Below are 19,983 nucleotides of genomic sequence, written 5' to 3'. Positions count from 1 at the left end.
TCCTCGCACTAACAGGTATTTACTGTCATCGCACTCGCAGGTCATCACACTCGCAGCTCTCCGCGGTCTTCACACTCACAGCTCCTCACGGTCTTCTCACTCGCAGGTCCTCACGGTCCTCACACTCACACAGATCCTCACGGTTTTACGCTCACAGGTCATCACGGTCCTCGCACTCACAGGTCCTCACGGTCCTCACACTCACAGGTCTTTACTGTCATCGCACTCACAGGTCCTCACACTCGCAGCTCTTCACGGTCCTCACACTTACAGGCGCTCACGGTCCTCAAACTCACAGGGCATCACGGTCCTCGCACTCACAGGTCCTCACACACACAGCTCCTCACGGTCTTCACACTCGCAGGTCCTCACGCTCCTCACACTCACACAGGTCCTCACGGTTTACACGCTCACAGGTCATCACGGTCCTCGCACTCACAGGTCCTCACACTCACAGCTCCTCACGGTCTTCTCACTCGCAGGTCCTCACTGTCCTCACACTCACACAGGTCCACACGGTTTTAACGCTCACAGGTCATCACTGTCCTCGCACTCAGGTCCTCACGGTCCTCACACTCACAGACGTCTCCACGCTCATCTTACTCACAGGTCATCACGCTTACAGGTTGCTTTCTTTGTTTTTCTTTTGTCCCTCGCAAGCCGTTGGTTTGTCTTCGCGTGAGTCGTGCGGCCGGGAAACTACCCTAAAACAGTGAACTACTGAACCGCTTATCCAATTTGAAAGAATTGTACTATGTTTATGTTTATGCTCCGCACATTTCTACCAAATTTCGTTCACCTGGATTAGTTACGAAAGAAACTAAATGCAGGCTGACGAGATTCGGTGAGTTGAACTTTCGCGTGCCTGGTAAGGGCAGTGGTTAAAGACAAACGCGCCTTCCGGCTGGTTATACAGGCAAGGTCGCAGTCATGAGAGTATCGCCTCGCTCTGCATACCTGACTCATTTGTACACAAATGAACAATTAATACAGATATCACACCCGTTTATTTTTTTTGCGCCGCCCACACATACTTCTACGGAAGTTTATGCAGCATATATACACAATTAACATATGCATCGACCAAATTTTTTCTCTTTTTTTTTTGGGGGGGGGGGGGTGATAATATTGGGTAGGGTGACGTACCTGTGGTTTGAAATCTCACCATAATCCCTGTTGGCAGTGGTGTCCGTCAGTCGTATGCTATTCAATGAGCAGAGGCCGTTTGAGGCCGAGTTTTTGTTCGCACTCGAGTTGTTTATGCTTTTGTTGATCGACCGTGCTTGCCGGGGTAGGCTGCGATTTAAGGAATTATCAGCTGGCATTGTTTTTCAGTCATCTCGGCATTTATAAAATACTGCCAGCATTTATTATCTTGATATGCGCAGCCGTCCTTGGATTGGTTTCATATGGATTGGTTTGGCATGGTTTTGCTTAATTTAGTTTGGAGTGGATTGCGGGTTTGCATGGGGTGGCTTGCATGTGTCTCTTTGTCGCGCTCTCGATCACTTAGTGTACGCCACCGTTCATGTGGCAAGCCGCGTCATTCTTGTCGCGCAGTTGATCGATCATAGACAGATCGTTTCATCGACACTGCGATGTTTCATCGGCAGATCTTTTCTTCGACATTCGATGCTCGACAAAGTTTGCTAAATTCTGTTGACACTTTTTTTTTTTTTTATTTGAACGTTTAGTTGACATTTTTTTTTCTCTCTCTTTCATTAAGGCGGCGTTAGATCCTTGACGTCTCGCGTACTTCGCGTGTTCGCAGCGCACTGCGGTGTGGACAGGGACAGGAGGGGCAAGCGCAAATGCTCCCCACTCTTTGTACGCAGTGCGCTGTGCGCTTACGTTGCTGGAGTGGTGCGTGCGGCATGGTAGCCTTTTCAATACGTTTGGCCGTAAGGGCGCGTGCTCGGCCTGTCTAGCGGATATATTTTTTTTTTTTTTTACGTAAGGAGTGTGCCCTAGGAAGCTCAGGCTCGGCGCTCAGCAGCCAGACGGTCGGGCATAATTGTTACTTTCTGTTGTGCTTTTGGCTGTGTGCACACTCGAAGCTCGCGAGATGCATAATCGTTCCAATCTTTTTCTGAAGGGGTGTTTCTCGACGCGATGGTGGCCTCGTATACCGCTCATATTCTTTTTTTTTACGTAAGGACTGTGCTTTAGGAAGCTTAGGCTCGGCGCTCAGCAGCCAGACGGCCGGACATAATTTTTGCTTTCTGTTGTGCTTTTGGCTGTGTGCACACTCGAAGCTCGCGAGATGCATAATCGTTCCAATCTTTTTCTAAAGGGGTGTTTCTCGACGCGATGGTGGCCTCGTAACCGCTCATATATATATATGTTTTTTTTTTGCAGAATCATGTTAGGCTTATTTTTTGCCCAGTAATGCACGCGAAATACAAAAACTGATGTTCTGAATTCTCGTCTTGCAAGTGTTCCAAAAAAGGTAGTGACCTAGAGGTTAACCTGTCGCTTTGGGTAGTCTTTAAGACTCGATGAACAAGGTATTTACATTGTTGTAGCTTGTAGAGTCGGAGCTGGAGGAGATCTATCGTCTACGTCGTCTTCTTTGGTATTGGGCAGCTGACCAATTCTACGTGTTCGAGCTCTTGCTGGAAGCGTAATCCTATTTATATAGTAATCAACAGTGTTCATCCGTGTGTAATTTAGTGAGCATTTCAGGTCCGACATATCAATAGTTTCTTGTTATCAACCAGGAAAACCCAATATCTGTAAACACCTCCCGACAAAGAATGAAAACCAGAGCTCGCTGTTCGCTTTGACCAATAGATCTATCTCATACTTTCACGGCTACCAAGGGTTCAGAATAGACCAATCTCACCAAGTGTTCGGCGCATGCGTGACGCCGCCATTACATTAGTTCACTGGAGACAAACGGCAGTGCACGAGAGAGCTCGTGCCGTCTTGTGCTCTACGCGCGCAGAGCTCCAGCGAGTTTGTCACACGCGCAGAAAGACTAAAGTTCCCTCGATGCATTGCGGCAGCGGTGGCGTAGGGAAACTGGCTCGTGACATCAATCTATTGTGGTAGCCGTGAAAAACGAACTTAATCGCGCCACCGCTTCGCGGCGACACGACTGACCTGTGTGAGTCATATGAATCTGAAAGAGACACAACTACCAGCTAGATTGCGCGCGTCGCTGTTTCGCAACATGTGACTTAATCACAAGTTCCCATGAGCTATGATCTCCCAACGCTCTACATTTCCTCTCCAACTTTTCCCTCGCATACGTTGATTGATTGGCACCCTTCCGCATATTTGAGGCCAACTAATTTTAACAAACCCCTTTCACATCTTTCTTTCCCCCTTCCCCGTTGCCTATGCGAGTCTTTCCCCTTCCTGGAGGATAACAATCTGCATAGGCATTAAATCCCTTTTTCCGTTTTATACAACCCCCCCCCCCCCCCTCACCAACTGTCTGGAGCGTGCCTGACGCAGCCATAGTTGTACTTCACAGGAGGCAGCGGTAGTGCTCGAGACGACTCGTGATCGACACGCGCAAGCCTACAGGGGCGTTGACCCTCGTGCAGAAGGACTACAGTTCCCGCAATACATTGCGCCAGAGGAGGCGTAGCGAAACTGGCGGTGTGTCGGTCTATTACGTCAAGCCCGGTTCATACATGTGCATTCCGAGCGACAGAAACAACACCAACGACATGACACCGGGGCGATTCTGTTCGCTTTACAAGGCGTGACAGAGGTGGCAAAGAGCAGCTTCATCAAGCAATCATGTGTCACGGTTGTCCCGGTGTGATGTCGTTCGTGTCGTTTCTGTCGTTCCTGTAGCTCGGAACGCAGATGTGTGAACCGGCCTTTACGTGCCTACTCTGATGTTACACTCGAACGTCACGGAGAATCGGTCTTCCCGCCTTTTCAAGGCGTCGCCACGGGTACGAATACTAGCAGGGTCTATTTAAGTGATTTGTTCGGCACACAAGCGGCAGTACAGGTTATGACTAGGGATGCCGCGAACTTCTTTCGAACCGAAGGTTCGATGATCGAAACAAGTGGTTCGAAAGGTTCGAAAAATTTCAAATTTTTGAACTTTCCATATTGAGAAATTTGACGGTAGTCGAATTTTCGAACTTGTTAAACTAAGAAGTTCGACGCATTTCGTTCGAACTTTACACGTTCAGAAACGCAATGTTTCTCGAACCTTCGAACTTATCACGCTGAAAAGTTCAATCCTTTTCGAACTTATTAAGCTGCGAAATCGATGCTTGTCGAATTTTCAAACTTGATAGACTAAAATATTGATGATTTCCAAACTTTCGATTTTCTTCCACTAAAATGTTCGAAGCATTTCGAACTTTCAAACTCCCTACGCTAAGATATCCGATTATTTTCGAACTTTCAAATTTATTTATCTAAAGAATTAAAAAAAAAATGTCCAACTTTCCAATCCTGAAAAGTCAAAAGATCGAAAAACTTCAAACTTTTAGGGTAAAAGTTCGAAGTTCGTCGAACTTCGAAAGACTGGCGGGCGGTTTCATTTGGATTCAAGCCGTGATGTAGACTCGTAATATTTTTCTTTCAAATTTTTACATGCGGTGCCACATTTCTTGCGAAAAACAATGCCGTTTATTTCAATGTTTTGGCATACTTACTTTTTAAAAAATAAATTCCGGAAGGAGCAAGCAAGGACGACGGGTTTTTCACAATTGTCGTTTGTGCCAGATTTGAAGCGCGCTATAGCCGAAGCTATTTATGGTAGAGATGTTAAACTTCTTAAGACTTATCTATGTATACCCTAGGTAAGTGTCGTCTTAAGATATGAATATTGCTGTTCAAGATGAGTTTCGCAGAAATGTCCAATATGTACGTGCAATTATGCCCAAAACTTGGTAATTGTTTTCGTCTAAATTGCTTGAGGTATCGCATTTAAATTAACACCACAGACATACATATTATTGCCATCTGCAGAATACAATAATGTATTTATTCTTTTTTCACGTTGAAGAATAAATTGATTCATGGGAAAATATTTCTAATGTTGTTGAAGTTCAGCACGTCATAAAAATAAAAAAAAACATATATGTTTTTTTCTTGTTTTACATTTTTGGCACGTGTTTCTTTTAGTCTGCACACATTTTGGTAGGAAAAAAATTGTTTCTAAGTTCTGGGCCTCTGAATCTGCAAGAATACAGCACTTCCGGCGGATTCTTGGTAGTTTCTTTTTTCTCGCCAGCTTATAAGGTTCGCATTTATTGTTATGTTTCTTTTTTTTTTCAATGGCACATCTATTTAGGTTGCAAGGACATAGCTTTGAACTTCCGAACCACTAAGCATGTGACGGCTAGTGTCTCATGACAACGAGTTTCTAGCAATGAGCATCTACGCGATCTTTTATGCTGTGAATACCGTTGGTAGCTATACATATGCATAAACAATTTTAGATTAAAATAAGCTCGACCACGCCTTCTTTCCCCGTATTGTTTTCTTTAACAGTCCGAAATACACCCCCCCTCCCCCCCCCCCTTTTTTTTTTTACCCCTTGTTTTCCTTTTTCGAAGCCACCGATATGGTAGAACACTCCTCGACCTCAAGCTGTGTCGGCTTCTGTGTTTTTTGCTCGGCGTTTCTTCCGTCTGGAAAATAAACCTCCAGACCAATTGCAAACCGAAAAATTGACAAGGTGCTGGCGAGCTCGTGTATGTTCATCATGATGCAAAATCCCGAGACTCGGAAAAAAATTCGCAAGAAATAGTGTAAGAGGAAAGGAAAAAAGGGGGCAAGACAACGTCTTAAACTCAGCTGAGTTGAGTTGGAGACGTTGTCCTGAGCTGAGTTTTCAGCTGAGTTGAGTTTGAGACGTTGTCCTGAGCTGAGTTTTGAGACGTTGTCCTGTCCCCTTTTCTCTGTCTTCTTACACTTTTTTTTTCAAATTTCATTCCCAGAGCTGAGTTTGAGGCTTTGTTCTGTCCCCTTTTTTCTGTCCCCTTACGCTTTTGCTTTCAAATTTCATTCCCAGTCTCGGGATTTTGCATCATGTACAAACTAAACTCACTATATGCCAGCGTCACTCGGGCGGCGTTCGATCAGATTACTACCACCGTGCAAGGGGGTACGGAGGCAGTTTGCCAGGTCGCTTCAAGGTTTTCCTGAGCCTCAACCACCTGCCTGCCCCTGGCCGTTCCGAACTGGATGAGTATAGTTAAACAGTGTATTCGTGTGATCACTACTTCGTGATGCACGTTAATGACCCCCCCCCCCCCCCGGGCTGGCGGTCACAATCACTGATCTATGGTCACATGTCACTCTGCACTGGCAAATATTCCAGCACATCCGGGACACTCGTCGTCTAATTTAATTGCCTGACCAACTCTGTGCAGTCTAAATATCACACCCGAACTTTTCTAAACCTGATTTCGTGAGAACCACTGAGGCATGAAAACTTATTTGAAACTGAAACTGTGGAGGAACACGAAAACCGGACTTCAAATTTTGCGCACTTGGACGTTAAAGAAATTCGAAACCTTCTAAGTCTTTTTCCAGTTTAGCCCTAAAAGAAAATGGAAACCTTCAAATTTTATGTAGAAATAAATACGAATACCTCGAATTTATCGAACTTTATGTCATAAAAATTCGAAAAGTTCGAACTTTCGAAATTAGGATCCAAGGAAATTTGAGATCTTCGCATTTTCGAACTTCAGATTCAAAGGAATTCGGAATGTTCGTAGTTTTCAAACTTTAGATCCCAAAAAGATATAAATTTTCAAATTTCTCGAATTGCAATATAGGACAGGTCGAAATCTTCGAATTTCTGGAACCTCAAGTAAACAAATATTTGAAATAATCGAATCCGAATTTTTAGAAACCGTGAAAGCTTCGAAATTTTCAATTTCGTAACTCCACCGTGTTTGAAAGTTGCGAAATTTTCGCATTTGAACCTCGGCACGGTCGAATATATCAAATATTTTTAATTCGAACCTCAATTCGATTCGAAAATATCAAAACCTTTCGATTCGAACCTAGGGCCCTAGTTATGACTTTGTCAACATTGCCTGAAGCCTATTCCAGTTGTAAAATAAAATGTCGAAGGTGTCTTCGGTGTGCGCGCTTGCATGACATAAAGTGACACAGCTTTGCGACCACAACACCTTACGCGGGCACAATGTCCGCCCATATCAAAATTAAACTGGGCGGTCTTTTCAAATACAATATTTAGCATTATTTCGGGCATTTAGTTCCCGGCAATTAGCAGCACATTCGGAAAGTTGAAGTTGAGTGGCATTTTTTTTTTCATACCTGGCAGAAATTGTGACAAACGGTTTCTCTAGTCATTTAGTTGCACATTCACAAGAAATATTATAATTTATGTTACATAATTATCAAACCCGCATCGTTTCTGTAACCATCGGTTCGAGAGAGAATCTCTCTCGCTTGGTTAACAAGCCTTCATTCAACGCAGTAGCGTACTTAAAGGGGCGGTGCAACGATATTCAATTGGAATGTTTTTCACTCTACACGACCTTACTGGCGCTGGTGCAACTCAAGGATACTCGCACGCAACGCCACTGACTAAGAGAATATTTTGTTGCGCTGTGATTTCGAGCACAAAACCGAGTGTTTTCATTCAATCTCTCCTTCGCAAAACCTGAAGACGTAGCTGGCCGGTAGCAGTACCTCCCAGTGACGATATTTGAATGCGGCTCAAAGATTGGACCCGAGCATGGCGTCGACACTCGATTTGGGCTCGTGATAATCGATAGCTCGAGAAGCATTCGGGTAGTGTCCTGTGTCCAGTCGCTGCAATGACGACAACAGCCGAACCATAACAATATCTGGAACTCAGCGCATGAGCTGTGCCTTGCCAACCCACGGCCGGACTGGAAGCGCGCGCTCTCTTTCTCTTCTTAGGGCCTTTGCAATCGCCCGGGAGTCACTGGCATTTTTCCTTCGTGTGTAGTTCACTTGCTTGCCGCCAGGGGTGCAACCACCTCACCTCTCTCAGAAAGTGCCTTCGAGCTGCTATCTGCTATCTGGTGAAACTCATTAGTGAGTTTGGGTGCGCCGCCTGTGTTAGCTGTTGACTACGAGTAACAGAGGTGATCATCTGTTCGTCTTATTACAAGGCCAGGATGAAAGCGGACTTCATTATCCAAATCCTAGATTCCTGGCACCTCTGGACAACATTGTTGCTTTTTTTTTTTTTTTTAAAGGGCCAATGAAGGCAATTTATGATTGGTGGAACCAGCTGAACATTTAAGGAAGGAGACACAGAAAAGACAACCACTCGCTGGACTACCAACTATTTTAATAGATTTAATAGATAATAGATTAATAGAAAGAAAGAAAAAAATCATTTTTTTTTCTTTCTTTTTTCTAGTTGTGTTGTTTTCTCTTATTCCTATTTTTACTTAGCAAAGAAGGCGCCCTTCAAGAAGAGCTTTTCTTGCGGCTGTAGGGTTATTGAAGTGGAGCTCACGCAGTTTTCTTCTTCGTTTTCTATAGCCAAAGCCTCCAACATCTCCCTTGCAAGCTGGTTTTTATGGTGCCCTATGATGCTGGCTTGCTCAAGATTTGGTTTGCACTTGCAAGTTCGACAATGGGCAGCGAGGTGTCCTGGTCCCGCAAGATTTTTAACGTTGGCCGCATGTTCACGTGCACTGTCATTTATGCATCTCCCCGTCTGTCCAATATAGCATCGTCCACAAGTTAACGGTATGCTGTAAATGACTCCTTTTTGGCACGGAAGGTATTTTGTCTCGTGTCGGGTGTTACACCTGTCTTTCATGTCCGTTTGTGTCCGATTAATCTTGCGGCATAGGGAATATGCCTTATTGGGGGCCGAGCACTCAACTTGAACGTTTTGCCGGTTTGCTATTTTTTCAATTTGTGGGTGATCCCATGAATGTACGGGATTACTGCGAAGGACATCTTTGTTTTCCTTGCTTGTGCTTCACTTTGGGCATTGTTCCTCTTGACACTGCGGCATATTTTTTCACATATGCAGGCCAATAAGGTTTTTGGATATCCGGCATCGTGAAGTCGTGAAATCTGTGCATCAAAGCTTTGTTGGACTTGATGGGGGCAGGTCTTCTTTAGGCTTGCGGAGAGGGCTGCGATGGCCACTCCTTGCTTAACATTTTTTGAGTGTTCAGAATCATAAGGAAGAAACCTTTTTCCCGATCGTGCTTGGTATTGCCAACAGACATGCCCTGCTTGGAATTTTAATGCCAAATCAAGAAACCGAATTGATTAATTCGCTGGAACCTCGTGGATGAAAGTGAGGCGATTGCCCCAATTGCAAAGGCCGTAAGAAGAGAAAGAGAGCGCGCGCTTCCACTCCGGCCGTAGCCAACCCCAGCTCGTGGCTGTGATCAACATTGGCGGCATATAATCAGCTCCAGACCGCCGCTTCTTCTGGCTGCGAGTTGAGGAAGTAAACTCTGCTCGTTTTCCTTTATTTTTTTTCTGCGACTTGATCGCCTGTGGTGAAAAACGAACGGGTATTTCACAGGTCATTAACGTCATGGATCCGTTCTAAGCGATATTTGCGCAAAATGCAAAAATCGTTGCACCGCCCCTTTAAACGACCCGCTGATTAATCTTGCCCTGTGCTACATAATTGTAAAATTTCATTGCGGACTTGAATCATCGCGATATGTGTCGTAAGCCTTCAAGCGATAAGAAGTGTTTTAGAATTTAACTGTAAAAAGTTGATTCTCAAATATATTATTTTTGTTATGCGAGAAATTCTTACCACTCTCTGAGTACCCACGCATTCAACCATAATAACGAAAAAAAACGCAGCATGAGTAAACAATGAGCAAGGGGAGCACAGCGTCATGCACCAAGCCCGAGAAGCCCGGGCAATTGTCGCCTCGCAGCCGCGCCCAGCGGGAGCGCCGGCAACCCGGCCGTGGCCGTGGGACAGGCGCCGCGACGTTGTGGCGCCGCGCGCCGCCGTCATCGACTTCTCAGTGTAAGCAGGCACACGGCACACGGCGAATTCTACGAATCCCGTGGAGTCGGTGAATTCGTTAAAGTGAGACACGTGGGTAGGCCAGGGCGACCCAGGTCGTGCGGGGACTGCAGGCGGGCGCATTTAGAAACCCCGTGTGAACGTGGCATTTCGCATCGGCGTGAGCCTTTTCGGAACTGTTTTTCGTAAAAGTAAGCATCAACTTCACGTCTCTATGACCTCACCGTAATCCTGTGACATCTCGCCCTTCTCCTAGAGTTTTCGCAAAAACTAAACGTCGCTACTGCTGCGTGAAAGACTGCCACAGTCGCGAAGGTGACTCAAGCGTCAAAATTTACCGCTTCCGTTCAAGATTTTGGGAAGCGACACTGCGATAGAAGTGGATTACTGCAGTGCGACGCATCAAGTAAGTGAATTTTACATTAATTGTTGAAGTGAACAAAAATAGATGTGCGGGTTTGGAAAGTGGTCTGACAAACTCGTTTTGCAGACTACTGGGCGAAATAAGATATTTATACAAGATGTTCTACGAGTCTTTGGACAGCCACATAGAGAAATACGGTAGAAAAAATCGGGCCGATTGTTGCTTCGCTGTGACATCAAAGATCAGGCGATCGGGTCTTCAAGCGAGACGCCCGTCGCCCCGTTCCGGTACTCGTAGTTGTAGGCGTGCATTTGCTTGCGACCGCGCGAGCCCTTCGGCACGCGCGGTCGCAACTAAGATAACCTTTTAAAGCTGCGAGTTTTCAAATAATGTATCTTCGTAGAAAAAATGTTTTGTTCGTTTCGGCTACCAAATTTAATCCTCAGTCTGGTAACAAATATGCCGGCGTGCAGAAAACAGGATGCAAAAGCTTTTCTTTAGAAAAAGCTCATGCGAAGCGCAAATATCCTCACACGTGCACTTTGTTGCCTGTCGCCTTTTTAAACCAGGCTTGTGTACTGTTCTCTAACATGCAGAGTTCGATTCTAATTATCCACATTTTATTCTAGTGTCGTGGGGGCGTCGGGAGAAGAAGAGGACGGTCGAGCGAGGGGCCAGCGGGGGCCAGCCGGCGAGGAAAGAGGAAGAGCGTGCTGCACGAGGCTGGTGCCGGGCAGAAACAATGGAGCCGTTCTGGCTGGTCGGACCCATGTCGGTCCCCGGAGCATTCCACCAGCGAGATTTGGGTCAGGATTGGCGGAAATTATGAGCCCTGGCCATACCGCCCTAGACCATGACGATCCAGGAGTGGTTCCGCAGCGAGACTCTGACTGTGATAGCCCGGAACAGCTAGCCTACGCAGCGCTGGCGTGGGAAGGACGATCCGCAGGCCTGGACACGGACTACGACTGCGAGCTATGAACGACGGGCAACAACTAGGGTCGGCGGGTCCGGACTGCCGGCTTTCAAAGACGGGCAACCGGGTTGTAAAGTAAACCCATTCGCTGCCTTCTCATTGTGTTGTGTCACTTCCTGGGAGACGAGCGAAGGCAGGCCGATCGGGCGGCGATTATTATAGAGCGACCCCACAAGTCGTAAAGACAACTTAAACGGTTGTTCAAATGACAACTCTAGAATATGCTCTAAACACTTAGACCTATCGACCTATCAAGGATCCGATGGTCTTAAAAGACCGCCTAAAATAAAAAGGAACATGGCGCGCACGTGCACACGGGGACTGCAGCTGACGACCGCCGCTCGCCAGGGCCCGACGAGCAGACTGGCCGCCCCATTAACAGAGACACCTCCGCTTGTGGAGCTAAATGCAGCACTTTCGTGGCTGTGCCTGGCCATTGCCGGCTGGCTATCATGCGCATGTGCTATCTTGCCCTGAACAACACATGAAAGCATGATATCGCACAATGTAAAAAATCAAACAAAATCAAACAAAGAAAAAGTCCGATGCGAATAAAAAAAAAACACCACCCTCGATTTTTTTTAAATTTAGGTAACCTGTTATACTCTATTTCGGCATTCATTTCCATTAAAAACATGTTGCATCATTTTATTGAGAAAGAAGATACAACTCCCCAAAGTAGGGTCCTTTTTCAAAGCCTACACTTAGCAGTGTTTTATACAAGAACTGACTCTGAGTTCCAGTTTCATGAAACCAACACACATCTTTTATATATTTTTATTCAGATGAGGCCAATGATAACTAAAGAAATCGTTCACACACTTAAATTAAGGAGAAACTACTGTGTACAAAGAGGTATCATATTACGGACTAGTGATCCGAGAAAAGATCATGCAGCCATCGGCCACTAGGAACTTTGTTTACTTTATTCTCTTGCGACACTATATGCTATTCCCTCTTCCGCTCTACCTTCATCTCTCTCTCTCTCTCTCTCATATATATCCCTGATATATATCCAGAACAAAAACATGTTCAAGCATTCCCTTTCTGCGTGGTAGTGTTCTGTGGCTAGCAAAAATCATTTCCTCGCTAAGCTCACGATTATGGCAAAATAGTTGCCGGAAACCGCAGACGACACTCGTCGCTAGTTCTGGCAAAACGGCCGATACAATCTTTTTTTCGCATTTCCCCGCTCGCTGTCAAGGACAAGGGGGTTCGCTTAAACCAGCAAAACATGGCCGCCGACGCCTGTTTACTGAGCAGTCATGCCTGTCGCCATCTCACTCGCTGGCGTCACGGGCGATAATATCAGGCACAAAGGGGCACACCAACCGGCAGCATTATCCCCAAATACTCGAGCCTCGCGTAAATACATAGAGTGTAAACGCTGTCGCCATGTTATCGTAGTAAGACCACCCCCCCCCCCTCCCCCAACGGGGGACTGCAGTACGCGACGGCGTACTAACACAACAGCGACGATATCGACATCGCGGGCTCCGAATTTTCCCATAGTTTTACTCCACGGGCATTTCTCGAAACGCTTGATATTGTGTACGCCCGCCTGGAAGGATTTCAGGTCGTAGTTAAGATAAGGCGGTTCTCCGCGGCAAAAGAAAGCAATTTCACAAAAGCATAAAAGCGGCGGCGACGCGTGTGCGGTGAACGCTTTTAGTTTTGGTGTAGACAGGGTGTGTGTGTTCTCGTTGTTGACACCAGCCGGCGATAATGCACTGCAGGCGGTAGCTCAGTACAGCAAGGGCTAATCCGAGTGACCATCAACGTAACCCCACCGCCAACCCCTCGCGAACCGGTCGCCGACATGGCTCAGGCTGTGTCATGAACCACGTGGTAGAAGCTCGGGTGCTTTCATATCACCCCGCAGGGGGCACCTGTGAAAGCAGGTGTTTGGAGAGTGGCGTCTCCACGGACCCCGAGCCATGCGGGTTCGCCCGCCCACGTATGGCTGTGCGTGGCTTTCCCGTGTCTGGGGAAAAGGGCATCCTGGTGGTTGAGCCGAGCCCGGGGTAGGTTTGGACCCTTCGGGGCCCCCCGGGCGAGGCAATACACCACTTCGGCCCCCGCTTCTCATAGACGGGAGTCCTGGTAAGGCCCGGCCAGGATGATTCAGCCTAGTCGCCACTTCTACTATCCCCTCCTCTCTTTCACCCTTGTCTTCTCCTTCTTTTCACTCTTCGCATTCCTCTTCTTTCCTTTTTCAACTCCTGTGGCGGCAAGGGCTAACCTTGGGTGGCGAAAGACCTCTTGTCCAAAACCACACTTGGTTATAGAAACTTGGCAGCACTAATAGAGTAACGTCTTCAGCCAAGCCCATCTTGTTATGAAGCGTTACCTATTCCCTTGTTGGGCTCGGTGGTGGGCGGTGCACCACAGTTTCCGAAAACCATTCCCCTCTTATGGGTTCTAAGCAAAAACAACCTGATCGGCCTCCGAAAAGAGGCCGGACCGAAGCACTATCCACATTTCTGAAACGAGACAACTCAAATGATCACTTCACAAGATTTTTCGTTCTACATTCCGATGACTCTTCTATGCCACTCTCAAGACTGTCTCCATTCCTTGTTGCTAAAGTTCTTCAAAACACACTCGGGGCAAAATATGAAGCAAAAAAGCTTTTTTCCGGTGATCTTCTTGTCGAGATTTATGAAAGGTATCAGGCAACTGCCCTCCTCAATCTGAATATGATTCATGATCTCAAAGTGACCGTATCTGCACACCGTTCGCTAAACACCATTCGCGGTGTGATATCTGAGGATGATCTCATAACCAGTTCCGAAGAGGAAATCGTGGAGGGTCTAAGCACTCAAGGTGTTGTGGCCGCAAAACGAATTAAAATCCGTAAGGACGGCGAGGAACGACCTACGAAACATGTCATACTGACGTTCGAGAAAAACTCGTTGCCCCCTACCGTAAAGGCGGGTTACATTAACTGCAAAGTGCGGCCATATGTCCCAAACCCGCTTCGCTGCTTTCGCTGCCAGCGATACGGTCACGGTTCACGAGCTTGCCGTGGTCGTGAAACCTGTGCCAGGTGCAGCGGCTCTGACCATACTGCTGACGACTGCAACCTCGACTATAAATGTGCAAACTGCAACGCCGACCATCCTGCCTACTCTCTTCATGTAACCACTTTAAAAAGGAAAAAGAAATACTTGCTCTCAAGGTGAAAGAAAACATTTCCTACCAGGATGCAAAGCGCCGCCTCTCTGCTTTCCAGAGAGGATCTTTTGCCGAGGCGGTGTCCAGCAGAGGACCTGCACCGTCTAAGGTATCGGTGGCGACCCAGGTGTCTTTTTCAGACCACGGGAAGCCACTGCAGTCCTCTACGCCCAGGCTGAAGCTTGCACTTCCTGGGCATTCTATCTCAGCTGCGAAAGCAGCAGATCCACATAGTCGCACCAAGGACATAGGTGCCGCAGCTGCGACGGAGGTTACACCTTCGTCCCCGCCTCCTGGTCCCTCCCCTCAGGCAACGGAGCGAGTGTCTCGCTCCTCCTCCCTGGGGAGAACTTCCCCGTCTAGGAGGCAGCACGTGCCACGTGCAACAGACGATACCGGCGGGACAACGGGCCGACCTAGCACGTCGACCGCTGGCCCATCAGGTCAATGCAGGGGCCGTGGGTTGCCCCTACGATCCCTAGACAACTCTAAGGCCTCCAGTAGGCCTGCCAAGAAGTCCCTAGAAGCAGAAAAGACTGCAGAGGCAGGCGACCTTTCTGCCCCAGAACCAGATTCAGAGGATATGGAGTGGCAGACCCAGAAACCAAAACATAAAGGGAAAACACCAGTTTTCCCTCCTAAATGAAGCATCACATACATCACCCCTTTTTCCATCGCTCCTCTGATAGTTAAATTTCTATAAAGAATGACGGCGATCATTCAGTGGAATTGCCGAGGTCTACTGAGGAACTTTGATGATATCGAGTTCCTCCTGGAGCAACACCGCCCGCATGCTTTATGTTTACAAGAAACGCATCTCAGTTCAAAGCATACTAACTTTCTTAGACGCTACCATATTTTTAAAAAAGACCGAGAGGATGCGTGTATTTCTGCAGGAGGAGTTGCAGTGGTTGTCCCAAGGCACCTTCCCTGTTCCGAAATCGCTCTTAATACTGCGCTAGAGGCAGTAGCGGTGCGTCTCCTCCTTCACAAAGTAGTGACTGTTTGTTCTTTGTACATTCCTCCTTCTTTTACATTTTCGATAAATGATTTTAATCAAGGCCAAGATTCCGAGACATTCGGGCTAGTTTCAAAACTTCCCACCACGCGGCGCTCAAAGACCAACCTGCAGAATATTTTTCGACCAGAAAAAAAGTTCCCCTCGCCACACTTCCCATTTCCTCCTCTCCCACAGTTGACTTGACGGCGGGGAGACTCCTTTTGTTGCTGCATCTCGGGGCCAGATAAGCCAAGATAAGCGCATAATGGGCGATTTGCGGCGGGAGGCACAGCGACCCCTTTCCTCCGGCGGTACCAGAGAAGCGCCCGAAACCGAACTCTCCTTTCTGCAGCATTTCAGAGCCTAGCCTCTCGGTTTTGTCTCTGAATTTTTGTTTTGTTTTGCGATAAGCATGCTTGACTACTCCGAGCATTTGACTGCTTCTGCCGTCCATGTAAAGTAACCCAAGGCCATGTGAGGATGGGCATAGGCTAAGGGCCATCGTCCAAGAACCCTAGAGTTCGAAGGAACTACCGCATTTTCCGGACTATAGCCCGGGCCCGGTGCATAGTCCGCAGAGAAATATTTTGCGTCAAAAATAAAAGTGCTTGCTTAGATAGTCCGCACCCGGTACACAAACGGCACCCAGTGCAAAGCCCGCACTTAGCACCTAGTCCGAACGTAAAAAGTATCATACTCAGCAGACCTTGACAAACGCCTACTGTATTAGCTCACGGTGAAGCTTTATCGTACGTAAATCAACATTAGTATAGTCCGTTACTCATAAAATCCCTCACGATTGTCATAGTGAAGGTTCTAGAAAAATTATATCATTGTATTGTCCGCACCTGTAGATAGTCCGCATCGGGTGAATTTTCAACTTTTAAACTTATATAGTCCGGAAAATACGGTACTACAGAGTGTATTGTGACCCTGGGTACTTGAAGAGGAAGTGGCGAGCCTTACAAAAAGTGTTTACGGGACAGGAATTCATGCCAGCGTGCGTACTCTAACATGTCCGGTGCTTTTACCCCAACCCACCTGGTGTTGCCTAAATGGGACACACGTTGAAATAAACAGTGCTGGGGGCTGTCAGACCGTTGTTTTTGTTCTGAAATTTGACCGAAACTCCAAATATTGAGATCTGCAAAAATCCATAATACAAAGCAGAGCCTTTTTTTTTTTCGGTTCCTTGCATTTTTATATTGCGTTTTGAGATCCTACTAGTGACCAGTGCCGCGTTTAGACGTCATATTGCACGTGGCCACACCGGTGACTAGAACTCCACCTTTCCGAAAAACAAAAGTTTAAAGTACAAGTTCACCCGTCAAATTTTGGGAGTGTAATTACAATATTGCGTTAATTTTTCTCAACTCATTATCTCTTCTCGAAATGGTTAATCACTTTAGTACAGTCGCCCTCTTGAGATTTCTAGGCGAGAGATGGCAAAAGCATTTTCCAAAACTAACTGTTTTACATTACCGATTCCTTTCTTAAAATTCACTAAAATTTAATTATATCACATTACAAATTACTGATTACTAAAACTATGGGCATTCTCTTCGTATTACATTTAATTTTTGCAGGTAGAGTTTGCTTGTCGATAATGAAATATCAGTCTGCTGTTGCAAACAGTGCAATGTAGGCGCAATATAATATATTACTGTCATGCCGCAACCTTGTTCAGGAAGCCGCCGATGACAACGAGGTTTTACGATGCGCTAGTAACTCCAAAGTATCTGAATCAGTGGTGTCGCCATGCTGTACTACAGCGCAACATATGAGATGAGACCATAACCGTGCTCTCGCAAGCTCGTTTTTAATAAAAACAGAAGATAATATTTTTTTCTTTAATTCTCTACTTGTGCTTGTAAGTTGCAACACAGCAAGAGCTACTCAAGTGTATTGTAATGTATGACTGATATCCGATAAGCTGAGGTGGCGTAACCTGTGCAGCATAAAATGCTTTGACGGAATCGTTTGTTGTTAGGTTCACGCGTGAGGTGCGAGCTAACCTAACCTATACCTACAGCCAAGAATAAAGACTCCGAGCATTAATTGGAATGCGACGGAAGCACTTCGACTTTCCGGACTGCCGTGACTATATCTGGAATGACTTCTCTAATCGAGGTGAACACACGCACACATATACCGGAGGCACTGTTGAAGTCTCAGGGGCTCGGGTTTGCGTATAGATTATCATTTGCGCCGATACCCGGTTTTCGCTTTGCTCAAATATTTCAACAACTGCCAGTCTTGAACGGGTCAACAAAAGAACTGATCGTTTTCACGTAGTTGGGTTAAAACTATGTGGTTAGGCTACTGTATGGGTGCACTACTAAAACCAATTATAATGACATCTAAAGCGACAATCACTTTCCTGTGTACTTTATCTTGTAAATAACACTTTTGCGATTGACATGTACTTTTGCGCGCGTGCACCATCGGCAAAAGTCGCACCATTAAATGATCTTCCTTCTTTTTCTTTTCTTTTTTTCTGAGCGAGAAAAAAAAAGGGGGGGGGGAGAGAAGGTTGTTGAGGGTAAAAAATGTTGGAGATATGTGCTCTGATTGTCATGATTGTGCATTTTTGATCACCCAACCTTTACTGCTCCCACACGAACGCGACGTCCCATGATGTCAACCGCAGAAACAGTTTGATCACTACTCGTACATCAGCCACTGCATTCGGCTTTCAGGTTATTGTGTACCTTCGTGCGTGTGTGCGTGCGTGTAACTTTGATATTTGTATCTGATGTTTAGGAGTGCATATCTCGTAATATTTTCTAGATATAGCGTTGAATTTTTTTTTTTTGTATATTCTTTCCGGAACGGCATATCATCTAAAAATATCTTTTTACTCGAGTTTTATAACTGAAAATATTTACAACGCTTCAAACGTGCTTCAATGTGAAAAGTTCCCCAACTTCAGCGTGCAATTAAAAAAAAACTTCGTTTTTCTTTTTTTTTTTTCGAGGAAAATATTTTACACTATATCGCGTGGTGTTCCATTAACATGTTGCATTATTTTGTCTCCATGCGAAATGCAGCGCTTCAAAATACACGAACTAGGCAACTTTGACATTTTTACCCAATATTTGTGAGTTGTTATCTGGCAATGTCTTCAAGATATAGCATTGAACTATTTCTGATATTTTCTTCCCAAGAGGGCCTATCACCTACATAAAAATCATTACACTCCCTAATAACTGGACAAATTTACAGTGCGGCAAACAGCTTCCAGGGCCGAACTCGGTCCCAAGCAATAACAAAAGTTACAAGTAAAAAAAGAAAAACGATACCGACATTTTCAGAAGCTTTTATTTCTACGCCACATAGTTTTATTGTGTCCAGAGTTTGCGAGCTCAGGCTGAATTCAAGCAGGATTTACCAGTGAACCACTCTAAGCGATCCATTATTCGCAAACACAAAGCAGCGTACTCTGTTACGATCCGTTCTACCTTAAAATGGACCGCAGCGGACGCTACGAGCCATTGGAGGTAAATCAGTTCCGAGTGTGTGACACGTGACATGCGCTGAGTGTGGCACGAGGCCAAATGAAGCGCTCGCAGCGCTGCATTGGCTGGAACGACTTGCAGCGTCCGGTGTGGTCCATCCCTGGGTATACAGAACATAATCTTGTACCAAAGCAGTATGTCTGACTTCTCGGATTACCCCGAAGACATCTCCAAGCAGCTCACAAAAGTGTCATTGTATATTGTCAGAATGTCAAACCGGACAAAACCATTATCACGGAGTACCTTCCGCACAGGACAAGGCGAGGGGTTAAGTGCTCGCTCAAGCGTTGTGAAAGCCAGTCCTTTGAAGACAGGATATAAAGCTACGACCCTCGTGAGCCAATCGGGGCATCGGAGCAAAGCACTTGACGATGTGCCATAGAAACACGATCCTCCCACGGAGAGCTGTCTCGTGCGTCGCTCCCTTGCTCTGATTGGCCAACGGGGATCGTAGCTTTCGCCGTTTACCAAGTTATGGTGAAACGGAGATACACTCAGTCCGTGTAGCTTTTCTATCTGATCGTTTTTTCCGTTCCACGTATTTTTAAAGTTCAATGTCACGGTTTGAGCGGAGAACGTAACGTGGCTTTTCGAAGCTACTGGAGAATCCAGTGTATGTCTGTTATCTGTTTCAACGGTCGTTTACTTACAAAAGCAAGCCGGGTCTTCCTGACAGAATAAAGTGCTCCTCGCCGACATTTACGATTCTGCCCCATTCCATGATTAGTTTAAGAAATAATCCAAATCCGAAAGCCCCGTTTCCATACCCCTGCCGCAAACCCCCGCGTTTTGTCACACATCTTCAACATCCCCGGCTTTTAAAAACAAACGCCCGCTTAACAATTTTCCAAGCTTCTCCCCTTATATTGCTATCAACGCGTTTCTTCCTACGCATTGTATACATGATTAAGCAAGGGATGGAGTTGACGGTTCCCGGACATTTCATCGAACGCCGTTTCGTCGAACGCCGTTTCATCGAAAAAATGGACGTTTCAT

This window comes from Ixodes scapularis, unplaced genomic scaffold, assembly GCF_016920785.2.
Source record: "Ixodes scapularis isolate PalLabHiFi unplaced genomic scaffold, ASM1692078v2 PGA_scaffold4__175_contigs__length_147842914, whole genome shotgun sequence".
NCBI lineage: Eukaryota > Metazoa > Arthropoda > Arachnida > Ixodida > Ixodidae > Ixodes > Ixodes scapularis.
This window is presented reverse-complemented; position numbering follows the sequence as displayed.